Source organism: Triticum aestivum, chromosome 6D (genome assembly GCF_018294505.1).
Source record: "Triticum aestivum cultivar Chinese Spring chromosome 6D, IWGSC CS RefSeq v2.1, whole genome shotgun sequence".
In the NCBI taxonomy this organism is placed as follows: Eukaryota; Viridiplantae; Streptophyta; class Magnoliopsida; order Poales; family Poaceae; genus Triticum; species Triticum aestivum.
In genome coordinates this window covers 450,907,490-450,924,009 of record NC_057811.1, presented here as the reverse complement: position 1 = coordinate 450,924,009, position 16,520 = coordinate 450,907,490, and the positions used below count along the sequence as shown (strand labels likewise).

The following is a 16,520-nucleotide window of genomic DNA, read 5'->3' as shown; positions in this document are numbered from 1 at the left end:
CATCTAGCGTGGACACAATTTGAAAGTTCATGAAGGTAAACTTACCAACACATTCCGCAGTAGTAGCGCCCCAAGATTCAACAACACCTACCTCTATACAGAATTAGAAAACAAACAATTTTACAATCACATAATGCACCGAGTTCAAAAAGAAACCACCTGAATGTGCCTACCAAGAAGAGCAGGGCAGTTCCGCTACACAGGCACTTGAAGCACTGCCGGCTGCGACAAAATCATGATACGTAGATCCACCCTCTGGGAAAACTTACTAAACTAGAAACAAAGGCAGCAAACATGCCACATTTACCTGCAAGGTAAGTCTTATCAGTATGTCTCTGCCATGTCCTTCATAGCACGAAGCCTATACACGTGCAATGGAAGTATCCAACATAGGATCCATCTTTGTGACATTAGTCCAAGCCATAAACATGAGCTCAAACCTCTGGTACATTATCCGATACGGCCAGATCACCAGAGCGACTTCCACATACTGCACATAATACACTTGCCCCTCTTGCAGGGGTGACTGGAACTTTGGTATCTGACCCTTTGGAATGAGGTCGTGAATACCATCTCCGTGCAAAAAAGAATTCCGTGAAGTCTAGCAATAACGCACCATAATGATGACCTCACACAACACCCTTGGGCATGAGGCCGTGAAAATTCCCCTAGAAGATTCGAAGGCAAACCCCTAAAACACTCCCTAAATGACCACTTTGCTCAGCATAATAACCAAATACTTGTGGCACTACCAGTCTGAATGCCCGCACGTCACATCCCAGCCACAAACCTAGACAGGAAAAAAATAGAGGATGCATAAAAAATATCGACACACATTGGCCACGTCGAACACGCAGACCGACAATGGGATCCGCCACAACACGCACACAACACCCCCTAAGATACAGTCTAACCACCCACCCACCAAAAGACAACACAGATCTGTCAAAAATCGAAAGGGAAACGCAAAAATAGCAAACCTCTGAGTGTAGAGAAGAAGACAGACAAAGCAACCCCACAAGCTGAGAAAGGCCGCAACTTCCCTCTGAGGCGAGCAACACCAAGGCAGCCAATGTAGGGGAGAAGGAGCAGCCAGCGCCGAACCTCCCTTCCGACCAAGAACGCCGCCACCCACTCTCCTAAGAGAGACTAGAGCCGTCGCCCTCTCATCCAAATGCGCAGGAGGAACAAAAGATCAGAATCCAATCGCAAAGAAGGCAGAGCCACACCGACCATAGGAAGGAAAAGCAGAGCGATGTGGACACATGCATAAGGCTGGTCATAATGGGGAGTAACATAGACTAGTGTCATGCATATGACATTAGTCTAAGTTACTATCTTCATAATGCAAAGTAACATAGTAGTTGAATTATCGATGACTTTATTTATTCACTTGTAGACTCATATTGTCTCGGGAAGTGTTATGTTACAGTAACATATTATGTTACCACCTCTCATTAACTACTTGTCACATAAGCAAAATTTTCTTGAAGTGCGCTATGTTACTACCTAAGTTACTCCCAAGAAGGCATCCCAAAGCGCCACCAGTACACGCTAGTGGGCCCGAAAGTCAAACCCCGCGGTGCATAGATGTATAGGCATGGCCTATCCAGCTGCCGACCACCCTCGATTCACCAGGACGCTCACATCCCAGGGAGCTTAGTAACTTCACTGATTTGCCTCTGCGGCTTGTGCCATTCTGTTTGCCACTTCTTCTTTTTTCTTGATTGCATACCTGCATCCTTTAGAACATAAAAAATGTATGAACATTTCCACTTGAATCAATAAAATGTACCCTTGTAAGAGAAGTTGCAAAACACAAGTCCAAAAGTATTTTTAGGGCCTACGTTCTAATAAGCTCTTGTTTTAAGACATGTATATCTCACCAATGAGCATTTTGAAACATATCAGTTAGTTTCGTGTTAGCTCTCCAAATATGTCAGAGAAAAAAATCTATACCGTGATGGCTCAACAATGACAATCAACTTACACAGTTAAGCAAAATCGATATACTGTCATTGTTAGCTGAAACACAAAAATCAAAGCAAGGGCTGCTACTTTTACCAACTGTTTCAGGCTAAGTTACAAATCAACAAATTTAAAACAGATTCTAGACTGATTGATTATGCTCCAGGCCCATCTAAGAACATGGAAACTAACATCCATCTACACAAATGAAATATGACATTGTGATATCTATGTTTCATGCAATTTTTTAGTACAGTTTGCCTATGGCAGAGATCATTTCTCGCTAGCTCTGCATAGATCCCAAATAGCTTGCAAACAACCTAATTCTTCACCAGACTAAGAAAAATAAATTATCATATATGCATCAGGGAACACAATGAGGTTGACAAAATCCACACTGTCAGAGCCAACACGACCGACTTACTTGCTTCCTCCTCATTCCTGGAAGATGAACGCCACGTGCAACCAACACCAAGAGACTTTTATTTGTAGTAATAAAGCTAGCCATGAAGGCCTTCCCGTCAAAAAAAACACCAAGAAACCAATGCGCGTACAATTTAAGGTGCATTAGAGAAAAGGTAGAAAGGAAACACACCATTATGGAACAACACTAGACATGTGCAGCGAGGACAGGGATCATAACAATGGCAGGGCAGCAGGAGAGAAGGAACACTGGTGGAAGAAGAGCACATCCGTCGTGGGGTGAAGGAGAAAAGCGCGAGGCCGCCTAAACCAGATGTCATAGTCGCTTTGTCGCTCTAACCAAAGGGGATACACCATGCTTTCTCACACTGACCAACAGGGCCCACACGCTGCCCAGAGCCCCCGATATACCACGGGCGAGTAATTCCTGGGAGCTTAGTAACTCTAGTGATTGCGAGAGTTCCTTAGATGATCGAATTTAATATAATCACCATAGTAAAAAAAATTAGTGTTTCTATTTTCAAATTTTATCTAATCCCTATTGTAGAGCCTTCTGCATCATACCCTGAGTGATATGTCATTAATGTTGGATCGTAAGATAACCAGGCTCACATTATACATGTGAGCAACACTTCACATTCTATCATCGTCTTCACTGCCCGCATATAGCATTAGGACGTCACGCTACTATATCTGTCAAGGTCACTGCATACGCAGTATCTGCGACGAGGACATGTTGTGGAGGCCACCTCTCCCCCGAGGAGAAACCCAACCTATTGTGCACAGTGTCATGCCGCAGTGAAAAATGTGGAGACTATGCTAGTCCAGTTACCAATACACAGCCACATTTTTGTACAAGGGTCCATGTCTAGCTGACCGTCGCAAAGGCATCACGTTGTGAACAAACCCGAGTTGGTGCACTTGCAAATCCTGATGCTTCCAAGGCCTAGGATGTTGACAACATTGTAAAAGCAATTCCAACCAAGTGAACTGTACTCTACTCCTTGATCGGCTCAGGTTTCAAGTATGACCTTTTTTTTATGAATAATGACCATGTTCCATCTCTCTTCTCCCCTTTAAATAGACGCACTATTTATGATAAAAAAATAGAAGCATTATTTTCTCATTAATAACTTGGATCTGATGTGAAGCAGCAACCACTTCTATGCATTTTAATCCTAACATAATGAGCACATGGCCATCCATAACTGCATGTACATCCCTGAGGGCTCCCTGGTAAATGCTCAAGTGTCGAATAAAACATTGAACATGCCCTTTGTTTTGACTTTCTTTAGACCATCACACTTGAGATAGCCTTCTCGTCTTCGTCGTTGCTTGTCTTCCAACCTGTGGAACTCGCAGAGAACAAAGGCAGTAAGAGACGCAGAGGAGTTTGATAGATCGTGATGTCCTGCCGCTCGAACCATGTTGATTGCTTAACGAAATAGAGTTGCACATTCCATTTTCCGCTAAGATTACGTGAAACATGTATGGATCTTGATAGAACGCACAGTTCTGTATGTACACTGACATGGTCCAGGCATGCGTCTGGTTCCGTTCATTGGTTCGGTAAAGCGGGGGAGATGATGCGCAACACTGGTACCGTTCATTTAGTGTCAGACTGCAAGTAAGTTGTCGGACACATCTATGATGGTAGGAAACTATGGTTGCGTCATTAGAGAAATTAGAGAAACTGTTAAATCATTTTTTAGTTGTAATTTTTGCCATGAACTTCGTGCTTCGAATGTTGAAGCACACACAAGAGCTAGATATGACATCCCCCTCTCCCAGGGTAGACATTTGTGGCTTGGATCACCGCGTGATCTTGATGTAATCCCCGTAAACATTGCCACTGCTCAATAAAGGCTATAGCTATCTTTGCTTAAAAAAAAGATACGATCACCAACAACTCGTGCTCCATGGTTCCATTCCACGCCAACTTCCAAAAATGACAACACTGAACAGAGCATTCGGCCACAAAAGAACTAGTAAAACCCACAGCTAGCAAACTCTGCCAGCACACTCATCTGCCGCTACACTGACTGATGACGCCGATATTGAACGTTGTTCCCTATAGCAAGCGCGCGAGCGCGTGGCTGAAGGAGGCTCAGGCGATGGCGACCTGGACGGACTTGGCCTTCTTCTCTGGCGGCGGCTGCTTCTTGAGGCTGACGGTGAACACGCCGCTCTCGCAGCGGGCGGCCATGGCGCCTGTGTCTGCCTTCTCCGGCAGCCGGAACTTGCGCACGAACGACCGTGGCGACGCGCGGCTCTCCGGCCGGATGTAGCGGCAGTCCGCTTCCTCCTCCTCCCGCTTCCGCTTCCGGTTGGCGCTCTTTATCACCAGCACGTTGTCCTCCTCCAGAGTCTTCTGCGGACGAAAATGAGTAAACGCCCCATTGTTAGTTCACCGGCGTAACGAACTCGGTCCGAGGAGAAACTGGGGGCGGCCATGGCGGCATGGCATGGTGTGCGCACGTACCTGCATGTAGGACTTGGAGAGGCCAGGGACGTCGAGCAGGAAGGCATACTCGCCGCGGGACTCGACGATGTCCACGGGCGTGCTGCTGTGGTGTCCGTGCCCATGCCCGTGAGCGGGTGTAGGTGGGCGTGGTCCCGGTGGTCAGCATCCACGATGACGAGGCGCTCGAGCACCTCCGGCAGGTGGACATGACAAGGCCGGCCACGGGCCCACGGCACGGGCCAACATTGTACCTTGATTAGTTCCTCGCTGCGTGGGTGGGAATCATTGTTTTAAATAGCCGACTATGCCAAATAGCGAGGACGGTCTTTCAAATCAGTTATAGTGACCACACGGCAGGTGTGGTCTGCCCTTCATATCGATGTGTATTTGAATGATGTTGAGTGGAAGAAGAAGAAGAAAAAGGACAGGAAATCAGTTGTAGTGGGCTATAGCTGGATATTTCATAACTTTATCAAATAACTGTGTTATAGCTGGTCATTTAACGACACCCTTCTCAAATCGCTATTTTAAACTTTGGTACGATCTGGTAAAGAACGGCGACTCAGACTTCAAGAGATCGATGAATTGGATGAATTCTTCAAAACCATATGTGTTGAACCTTGCCAGACGATGTTTGACAAGAACATTCTTAACATGCAAACAGGTCAGAGAGGATAGTATGAAAAAATAAATTCCTTCTTCCAGCATATCACATCATGTGTCATGTCCATACGGCCACCAACAAAATGGTTCAGCAAAGCATAAACACCACCACCACACTATACATGTCGTCTTCATATTGCTTACGATGTGATATTCTCAAGGAGCACTGATGGCACCACACTCGATCAGGCCACGGCAGAAAGGAGGAGCCAGCCCGTAGCCACCGGGGGGGCTCATGAAAGTAGGATGCCGCCTCTTCCACCAGTAGAGTTTCAAGGTCTGGCACACGGCGTTGCGCCGTGACATGTCGTTCTGAAGTATACTAGTTCGATGATCATCACATGGTTGCCAAGGAGTCCATCTTTAGCTGACCATCATAGTGACGCTACTCCGTGTACAAACCTGAGTCGATGTAGTAGTCAATCCTGATACTTCCAACTCCTAAGATGTCGATGGGCTTTGACAGAGCAACAGAAATTCCTACTAAGTGTAAATGTGCTTACACTATCTATGGTAGCCACCACTGACCTCTACTCCCTTCTATGGCTCGGTTGTGAAGAATTGCTTCTTTGTGAATAACGATTTGTTCCATCTCTCCTCCTGTGTCCAAATAGGGATATTTTTCCTTACCATTAAATTTGAGTGTTATTATGTTAGCTTTTGTGTGATGTGATGCAACAACCATTCATGCCTCTACGCATCTATACCATATAGTGTGTGAATAACTTTTAATATGGTTGAGAAATGGCAAATCCGAGTAGTGTTGGGCATTGAATATAGCTTCACCACACCGAATTCTGCTACATGTACTATTCGGAAGATTCAATACTTGGACCTAAACACAATTTGTTTTATTATTTACGTTGTATGCACAAAACACTTATCATTTGTTCAAGACTCTTTTATTCTTCAATTCTTTCTACCTTTATTTCCTCCAATGAATTGGTATTGTTTTTTCTTTCTCATTTTTTTCCGGTTCAAAGCTATAGCATCATCTTCCTGAATTACATTTTTCCTCGCTTCCTGTCTTCTGTCGCGATGGGAGGCCTTAGGTCGATGCGTGTCTGTCGGCCCTGGACGGCAGCATGGATGCCGGAGCATGGATGTCGGGGCAACGGCCCCGGGATCCTCGGTGGTGGCTAGTGGTCATAGCTCTACGGGTAGCCGGAGCTGGCCCGGTGGCATTGTCGATGGTGTGGCGGCTCAGTTCCTCGGGCCGGCTAGTTTTTGGAGCGAGGTTGGTTGTAGCATGTGGCGGGTCTGGAGGTGACCGGCTCGTCAGCGATGGGAGGTCGAGCGCGGTTGGCCGGTGGCGTCACACGAGGGATTCGAGCCCTTGTGCCCAGATCGGACGGTCGCGGCGGCAACTGTTGTTGTTATGGGCGATGACAGCGGTTGGCGCTACGGTGGGTGCTCGCTGCTAGCACCCGGATTCAGGGCGGCGGCCCCTCTTCTTCGAAGGTGAATTCCTCGGTGATCGTGTAGACGACTCTGTGGCCGGATCTCGGGGTGGTGACGGCCTTTCTAAGGCCGGTGGTGGTATGGGATGTCCCCTCCATCAACGGACTGGGTTTGATGCGGCTCGGCAGGTGACACATGTGTCTCTTCCGGTTATCGGGAATTCGGCAGCCGGATAAGGGATGACGGTAGAGACGACTTCAACGACGAGTTTATGCACTCCGGTGGAAACACAAGATCTTTGATCACGCTGTGTCGACACGCATATGTATGTCCTTGCTGAAGGTGGTGGATTGAAGCTTGGCTTTGACGACGAGAATCAGAGTTCGACCTTGTGTTGGACTCCTCATCATCGGCGCACGTGCGATGATTCCTTCTTGAAGGTGTAGCCTAGGAGTTGTGTACATTTAGTTTTGGTTTTGTCTTGTATCATATAGGTTAGTGGCTATCTCGTGAAGTTACTGTCGCGAGGCATGCCCTATTATTTATGTGTCGATGTAGTTCGGCTGTGGAATTTTGCATTATTAATAATATATGTATGTGTATTGTTTGATGCAGAGGCCGGGGTTATCCTCCTTTTCGAAAGAAGAAAACATGTGACTCAAATGTACATGTTTATGTCCTATAGTGTGGCATGTGGAAATCCGATTGCACTTCTCTCATGTTCAAGAATCATGCAACTTACTAGTTTTAATAATGTCATACGGAGTACATGGGCATCTACTGTCCTAAGATCTCCCTGATCATTTATTTAAGTTTCTTTGACCACAATTAAGATTGCCTTGCTTTGAACTTCTTTAGATGATAACATTTAAGATAGTCTTTGCATTAGTTTCCTGACCAAAGGGCGCAATAAAATAGTTCCCTTAATTAATCAGTAAATGATATCTAAATATATTGGAAAAATAATATTGTTTAGCTCTTTTGGATCATACTTTTTGTAGGAATTTCAAAGAAAACTAATTTAGTAGGAAAAGTTTCCTTCATCTATTAAAAAAACCCAAAAGGACATATCTAATTAATCTCGGGCATCAAACTGTGACAATCAAGTAACCTAGATTGCTTCAATGGTGAGTTCTCAATATATATGTTTAGCGTGCAATTAATATCATACCAAATTCCAGTTTCTTACTAATCACATAATTAATGTGTATTTGGTATCCTATCTAATATCAACGTGCAAGTAATACCTTTCCTAATATCATCAAGCATTGCACGTACACATTTACTAGTGTCTTTTGAGAACAAGAACATGAAAGGGGAATTCCACGGGATTAGCTTTCTACGCTTCACAATCCAGTCAACAAGAACAGAAAAACTCCTGGCGCAAACACATAGATTTGAGGCCCTTTTTATGCCACTTTTCTGTGTGCGCTCGCGTCAATAGTCCGCGTAAAGGGCTGGGTGCCAAAACTAGACCTGCTTACTTACTGTCCGGAGGAACGGGTGATGTTGAAGTGTGGCTGCCACGGGACTACCAGGAAGCGCGTGGTTGAAGGCTCGTGATGGCAACCAAGACGGACTTGGCCTTAATCTCTGGCGACAAATGCTTCTTGATGGTGACAGTGAGCACATTGTTCTCGCAACACGTGGTGACGCTGCCCGCATATGTGCCCTCTAGCAACCGGAACTTGCGCATGAACAACCGTAGCGATGCTCATGCTAGATGTAGCGTCAGTCTTCTTCCTCCTCCTCCCGCTCCCACTTTCTATTGGCGCTCTTCACCACCAACATGTTTTCCAAATAAGAGTACTATTTTCTAAAGCTTAAATAGAAGTGTTATTACATTAACATTGATTTGATGTGAAGCAACAACCGTGTTGCATCCAAACACTTTAATATAACCATAGTGAGATAGGATGTTCTACCACCGTACCATGTGTTGATGTTCGCAAGAAGGAGCTCTCTAATCACGGTCACCCGCACCGATGATGGGATGGAGAGCATGTTCGCCAACAAAAATCCTAGGCTCCTGAGATCATGGTGATGCTACTTCATGTACATAGTGAGTCAATGCGGTCATAAATCCTGAGGCTTCCAAGTCCTATGATGCCTATGGGTTTTGACAACATTGCAGAAGCAAGTCCAATTAAGTGTAAAACTTGTATGCATTACATATACTAGCAACCACTTGGCTCCACCCATTGCTCAGCTTAGGTAAATGACCATGCTTCATCTCTCCTCTCACGTTTAAATAGTACTATTTCCTCACCCCTTATATAGGAGCAGTATTACATTAAGTTTGATGTGATGTGATGCAACAACCATGTTGTTCCCATCCATTTTTAATCCGACCATAAAGAGCACATGGACATCATGTACTATTCTAAAAATGGCAGAGCTCCCTGATAACCATTTTAAGTTTCTTCATATGATCATGGAGAGGAGTTGACAGCTTGTGGCGCTTTCAAATAGAGAGAAATATGAGTGGTTGTTGGGTATTTTAAGTATAATAAATTTATTCAATAAATGATATTGCATTCAATCGTTATATCATGCTAATACAACTGCATGAACCAAATACCAATCCTCTGTATAGCATGATGCACACAGTCAACCTATTTGAAACAATAAAAAAAAGTGAACACCGACAATCATTAACTACATAAAAAAGGCCTAAGGAGGCCCTATCCGAAGAATACACTGAAATTCATGGTGGGAGAAAATCTTCCTGACCTTATGGTCCAACTGGGTAAATGCCATAAAAAGGTATTAAGTATAATAAATAGTTAAGATAATCATTAAATAATATGCAACTAGAAGGATGTAGAAAAAAATACCTGGTTAACGGAAGTTGATAATCGTGGCTTGCTAGTAAAAAGTAATATAGGATCACCCATTGTATAATTGTTTGCTAATTGTAATTGTTATAGAAAACATGGGGTCTTGTACAATTTACTTGATTTGCACCGCACTCAACAAACTAATACCAAATACAATTATCATGGAATCTGTTGGACATTTTCTTTTTCACTAAGATCACATACGAAAGATGGCATCAGCCATTTCTTCCTGAATATCACAAAAATAGAGGAAGTGAAGTGCATCTTAAAACCACAAGGACGAAGAGTACACTGCACTCAGCATTTCACACTTGAGTTGTGATAGACAAGGATGATGTCAACGATGATTGACAAGAATGTAAGCCTAGGCGTGCGGCTGCTCCTTTCAGATGTTTGATCAGGCTTCCCACATGTTATGCATATGTCCCACGATCGCAGACAACATGAACTAGTGCAAACAAGACGAGATGTAGACAGATATGATCACTAGTAGTTGGTGCTTCCATAGTTCCATTCCACAACAAAATTAACAATACACAACCACAACTAGCACGTGCAGTCTTCGGTCATGGCATGAAAAGAGTATGTGAACTCAAAGAACACCCCCTAATAAGTTACTATCAAACTCGTGTGGAGAATGACTTCTTTGTACACGATGGTCCTGTTTCATCCCTCTTCTCGCATTTCAATGGAAGAACCATTTTATCATGCTTAAATATATTTCATTGACTTCGGCCTAATGTGATGCAACAATCATGCCGCATCAATGCATTTTAATCCTATCATAACGAGCACATGGGTACTTATACACTACTTGTGAGAGCACTCAGATAATCGTTTTGACCCTCTTTCGATAATTACATTCAGTACAGTTATGACGTATATTTTTGTAGTGTCAGTCTTTTCTTATTTTGTCTAGTCCCCGTTCAAGAGTTTCACATTTCCATCTAGTCCTGGCGAGCGGCAGGAGCGGCGCATGCCACCATCCCCCAAAAGGAAAACGGAGGGGGAAGGTATATTTTCACCTTGATGGTATTAAGTCTACACGTTGACCTCCTAAGCAGCACTTCAGGGCTCGGGCTCAGCGCTTCAGACGCCAAGTTGCGTGGGACCTATATCTCGCTCAGTGCGAGATGGAAGAAAGTCTCGCCTGAAGGATTTCCTGCGAGATACAATATTGGGCCAGCCCATACTCGTGCATACCTCGCTCGCTCACAGCTGGTTCGTTCATGTTTAGGTTTCCCCATGTTTTTCTGTTTTTTCTACTTCTCATTGTTTTTTACCGTGTTTTTTGTTTCTTTCTCGGTTCCTACTGGGGTTTTTTCTTTCTCTTTCCCCCTTTTCTTCGGGTTTTTTCACCGTTTTCAATGTTTTTTTTTCTTTCGCTTCCTATTTTCTCTATTTGTTTTCCATTTTGTTTGTTTCTTTCTGGGTTTTCATTGGATTTCTTCATTTTATTTTCTTTAATTCTTTGTTGGTTTTCACTATTTTCATTCTTTTGCACTAACTTAAATTGGATTATTTTTGTTCTGTTGTTTCTTTGGTTGATTTTAATTGCTTTTTTCTTCCTATTTCCATATAAAACAGGGATATATTTTTATTAATCTTTAATATTTTTTCAATTACATGAAATATTTTTTGTATAGATCTGAATCATTATCCTGTGCACGTGGATCATTTTTCAAATACATGATTAATATTTTGTTCAAACATATATTTGATGTCAACCTTTTACATAGACATTAAAAAAATTATACATCAGGAACGTCTTTTATATACAAGTTCAACATTTACCAAATACATGATCAACACTTTTGAATTTTTTTTCTTCGCGAAATAACTTTTTTTAATTTATAATTTTTTTATGTCTACCTTTTTTCATACGTATTATAAATTTCCCTTTTACACCTATATTATTATTTAAATACATGATTAATATTTTATTAATCATATATTTTATTATGTTACTTTTAAATACATTTTTACCATTTTTTCTAGATTGTGGACAATTTTCATATGCACATTTAACATTGCCAAATCCATGATTAACATTTATATAAACATATTTTTTGTCTAATCTTTTGTATACATCGGGAACAAATTTTTTATATATATTCAACATTTTTAGAATACATAATTAACATTTTTAAAACATATATTATTTGATGTCTAACTTTCTAATAAACATTGTACTTTTTTGTATACATCAGGATCATTTTTTATGTACATGCGTAAGACATTTATCATGCCTGGTTAGAGTATTAGAATATGTCACATCATATTTACCTTCTACTGTTTGAACAGAACCGCAAATTTGCATGCCAAGCAGCCGTCCAGGCGTCCAATTCCTCTTGCCTGGGCGGCTGGGCCAAGCTAATAACAATGTTTGAGCTAAGGATCCTATTTTATTTATCATCGCCAGGCTAATCACAAGGGAGGGGCAACCAGGCCAAGCAAGCATTTTTTTCACATGACACAAACCAAACAACTATGAGGCTAACTCCAAGCATCCTCAAGGGGCATGTAGCGGTGTGGATGCCAACCAAACTAACCCAAAATCACTAGTTAGGGGTTACTCCTTGTAAAGGTTGCTCCCACCTTCTCGTGCGTTGACAAGTGGCGACCACTTGTCGTAACCTGATAGTTTTCCCTTTTTCGTAGATTTGTTTATTCAAAATGTTTTTATCTCTTAAACCATGCATCCAAATCTCAAGCCGTTTACATCGTTGGATTTCTCATGTCAAGATCTTTCAAATTAGATTCCATGTTAATAGATTTCAATTAAAAATTCACATAAAATACTGGTAAGAAATCGGAGACTGAAAAACAAAAATAAAAAGCACTGATAATAGTGAAAACGAAAGGAAAAAACGAAGCCGGAATCAAGGTTTTTTTTTATATTCTCCCCCCTTTTAAAGAAGCACAGTTGTGCTTCTTACGGAACCAAACATGTGCCTGCATGAGAAGCAAATATGTGCTTCTTATGAAAGCACATATTTTTTTCCTTTCCGAGAAGCATAGTTGTGCTTCTCATGGAAGCAAATATGTGCCTCCATGAAAGCAAATTTGTGCTTCTCTTCGAAACACATTGTTTTTCTATTTTCCGAGAAAAGCATCTCGGAAGAAAATATGTGTTTACGCGGGAAGCAAATATGTGTTTCTCGTGGAAGCATAGATTTTTTTTCTTTTGAGGAAACACAGATGTCTTTCTCGCAGAAGCATATTTGTGCCTACATGAGAAGCAAATATGTGTTGTGCTTCTCGTCGAAGCACAAATTTTATTTCCAGTGCAAAATAAATAGTAAGTCTTTTCCAAAACCTAGAGAAAACCGGGCAAAAAACAAAAAGATAAAACATCTAAAACCCGAAAACACATAAAGAAAAATAAAATATTCCGAAAGGACCACCTAGCACGCGATATGAGGCGGCGGCTGGACACCCCACTTGGCGTGCTCCCAAGAAGCCAAAAGTGACCCATGGAGGTCCCCCGCAAAGAGTAACCTCTAGTTAGTTGCTCTTCACATAGGGCACCCGCCGAGTCGGGGGGCTAGCACTCGCATGATTACTAAATGGCTCGCGGCCCATTAGTGTCACTCGCTCGGCCATTTGTTCGGTGGGCCTTTGCTCACTCAACAGCCGTAAAGGTTCCACAAGAAAAAAACAGATCCAGTTTGTTGATCAGTTGACCGCTGATCGGTTTACAATTCTAAAATGTTCACGGACTTGAGAAAAATCACAAGTACAAAACAATTCGAGAAAACAAGAAATTATGGATTCCAAAAAGTTCATTAGTTCATTTAAAAAAATAGTTCATGAATTCAAAAAAGTTCACAAATTCAAAAGGTTCATGAATTCAAAAAATATTACCAAATCACAAAAAGTTCACGTACTAAAAAAACATTCGCGAATTCAAAAGTAATTAGCAAATTTGGAAAATGTTAACCAATGAGAAAAAGGTTCATGGAATTGAAATAATTTTTGTGCATTTCAAATTTATTTGCAGATTCAAAAAAGTTCATGAATATGAAAAAAACATACATTTGAAATAAAGTCATGCAAAATGAATAAAATAAAAAGAAAAAAAATCAGAAAACAGAAACCAAGAAAAATGGTCGAAAGCTTCTAGAAGTTTCACAAAACTGGCTGGAAACTTCTAGAAGCTTCACAAAACTGTGGTGGAACGCTTTGTTAAATAATACCTACGTTGGCGCCCTATTTGTTAGGTAGGGCTTGGGAGGGTGTGCGTCGTGTAAGAGCAAAGCCTATGAGTGGCTCTACAGACGCCAAATTGAAATTGGCTTCAAAGGGAGCTCCTATTGAACTAGAGATCTTATTCCCTGTGGGCGGGGGTTACGGACAGAACGCTCACCCTGGCTACGCTGATGGTTTGCCCCATTAATCTGTTTTGGCGCTTTTTCCAATCTCTTTTCTTTTATTTTTTCATTTTTTTATTTTCATTTTCGCACATTCGCAAACTTTCTAAAAAAATGTGTTTTTTTTAAACATGAATAATTTTTTAGATTCATGTTTCTTTAAGTCACAAACAAATTTGAATTTCATAAACTTAATTAAAGGTAGAGGAACTTTCAAATTTGTATTTTTTTACATATGCGCACAAATATTGAACTCATGAATATTTTTTAATTCTTAAAAGTGAATTCATGAATATTTAAAAAATTGAGCAAGTTTCGAACTCACGGAGATTTTTGAATTTGCCAACATTTTCTGAAATTCATGAGCTTTTTCTGAAATTCGTTATCATGTTTTGAATTCATTTTTTTCATTTGAGAACATTTTTCGAAATTGCAAGTTTTTTATTTAAAGAACATTTTGCAGATTCGCGGCCATGTTTTGAAACATTTTTCAAAATTGTGAGCATTTTTTACAAATTTTTGAATATTTTATAAATTCAATTTTTGTTTGAGAGCTTTCGGTAATCATATTGATCTTCCTTCGATGGTCAAATGCAATATATGAGTGATATAAATTTGTAGTGTTTGTATTTCCAAATTCTATCTATTCTCTATTCTAGAGCCTTGTGCAACATTCTCCCCGGTGCTATTTGACTGATGCAAGATCGTAACCTAACCACGCTCACACAATACTTGTGAGCAACACTTCACATTCTCTCGTCGTCTTCGCCACTTTTGGATAGAGCTAGGAGCTTTGGACATCACGCAGTTCTTGAGAAAATTATGGTTGTCAAATGTCACAGCACCCGTACCGACAACGAGGAGGAAATATCTGCCAACAACAACTAGGGGATCATGAGAGCAGGAGGCCACCTCTCCCCATTCCGCAAGGAGGGACCCAACCTAGTGTGTGCAGTGTCACGTTCAACTAAATTACGCCGAGAGTATGCTAATTTGGTCACTAGCACTCATCCACATACTTGACCAAGAGATCCTGATGCTTCCACGTCTAGGATGTGAACAACATTGTAAAAGAAACTCCAGCTGGTTGTGAAGCGCTGGACTCTACTCGTTGGTCGGCCCAGGTTTGTAGAATGACTAATGACCATGTTCCATCTTTCTGGTCGCGTTAAATAGCGGCGCATTGTTCTCTCACCCTTGAATAGGAGTACTATCACATTAGTTAGACCTACCATGAAGCAACAACCATCTTGCGATTAACTACGGTCGGGTGTGAAGCATCAATACTTCTATGCATTTAATCGTACTGGTTCTGTTCATTTTTACTCCTGATATAAGCAGCACACATGGGCATCCATGAACTTAGCTTCCTCTTAATCGTTTTGAGTTTCTTTCAATTATTACATTCAAGATTCCCTCGGTTTTGGATTTCTTACACTTGAGAGAATAGAGAACAAAGTTAATTTGATAGATCGTGGAACCCATAGTCACACATCGTGCCTTCTGAAGTCTAAACTGTGTTGATTGCTAAACAAAGCAAAGTTCTCTTTCTATTTTCTGCTGAGATTACATGAAAAACATATGAATCTGATACTGAATCCAGACATCCGGCTGCTTTCGATCAAGCGGGGAAGATACATGCAGAGATATAACAACTAACAATTTATGCTATGTAGTTCCATTCACAGCAAGATTCATAAAACATGACCACAAGGTCGGAACTACCCAACTAGCTCACCTAATCTCCGGCCAAATCACGAACAGAGCAGACTCGTCACACTGCTCTCTTGCTTGGAAGCGCATGCGCCGTTTAAGAGCAAAGCCTATAAAGGGCGCTACATGCACCAAATAGGTATTGGTTTCAAAGGGAGCTCCTGTTGGACCAGAGATCTTATTCCCTGTGAGTTGGGGGATACGGACAAAACGTGCACCCATGTCGCACTAACGGGCTGGCCTGTTGGTCTATTTCGGTGTTCTTCTGTTTTCTTTGTGTTTCCATTTTTCTTTTTTCAAATTCATGAACTTTCTAAAAAAACATTAAAATTAGAAAATCGCGAACAATTTTCAAATTCATGATTTTTTTTAAATCACAAACAATTTTGAATTTTAGAAACTTTTTTGGAAAATAGAGAAATTTTCAAATTCCTACATTTCCAAATATGCGAACTTATTTGAAATCGCAAACATTTATTGAAATTCGTATACATTTTTTAAATTCACATATATTTTTTTTAATTGAACAAGTTTCAAACTCGCAAAAAAATTCGAACTCATAGACATTTTTTTCATTCCCCAATTTTTATTGAAATTCATGAACATTTTTTGAATTCATGATTTTATAATTCGAGAACATTTCTCAAAATTGCAAACATTTTTTTAGTTCAAGAA

General features: G+C 41.3%; 1 pseudogene; it reads right to left on the bottom strand.

Moving 5' to 3' along the window:
* Positions 1 to 4,295: 4,295 nt before the first annotated feature.
* LOC123142685 (18.6 kDa class III heat shock protein-like) lies at positions 4,296 to 15,935 on the bottom strand (annotated as a pseudogene).
* Between the last annotated feature and the right edge of the window lie 585 nt (positions 15,936 to 16,520).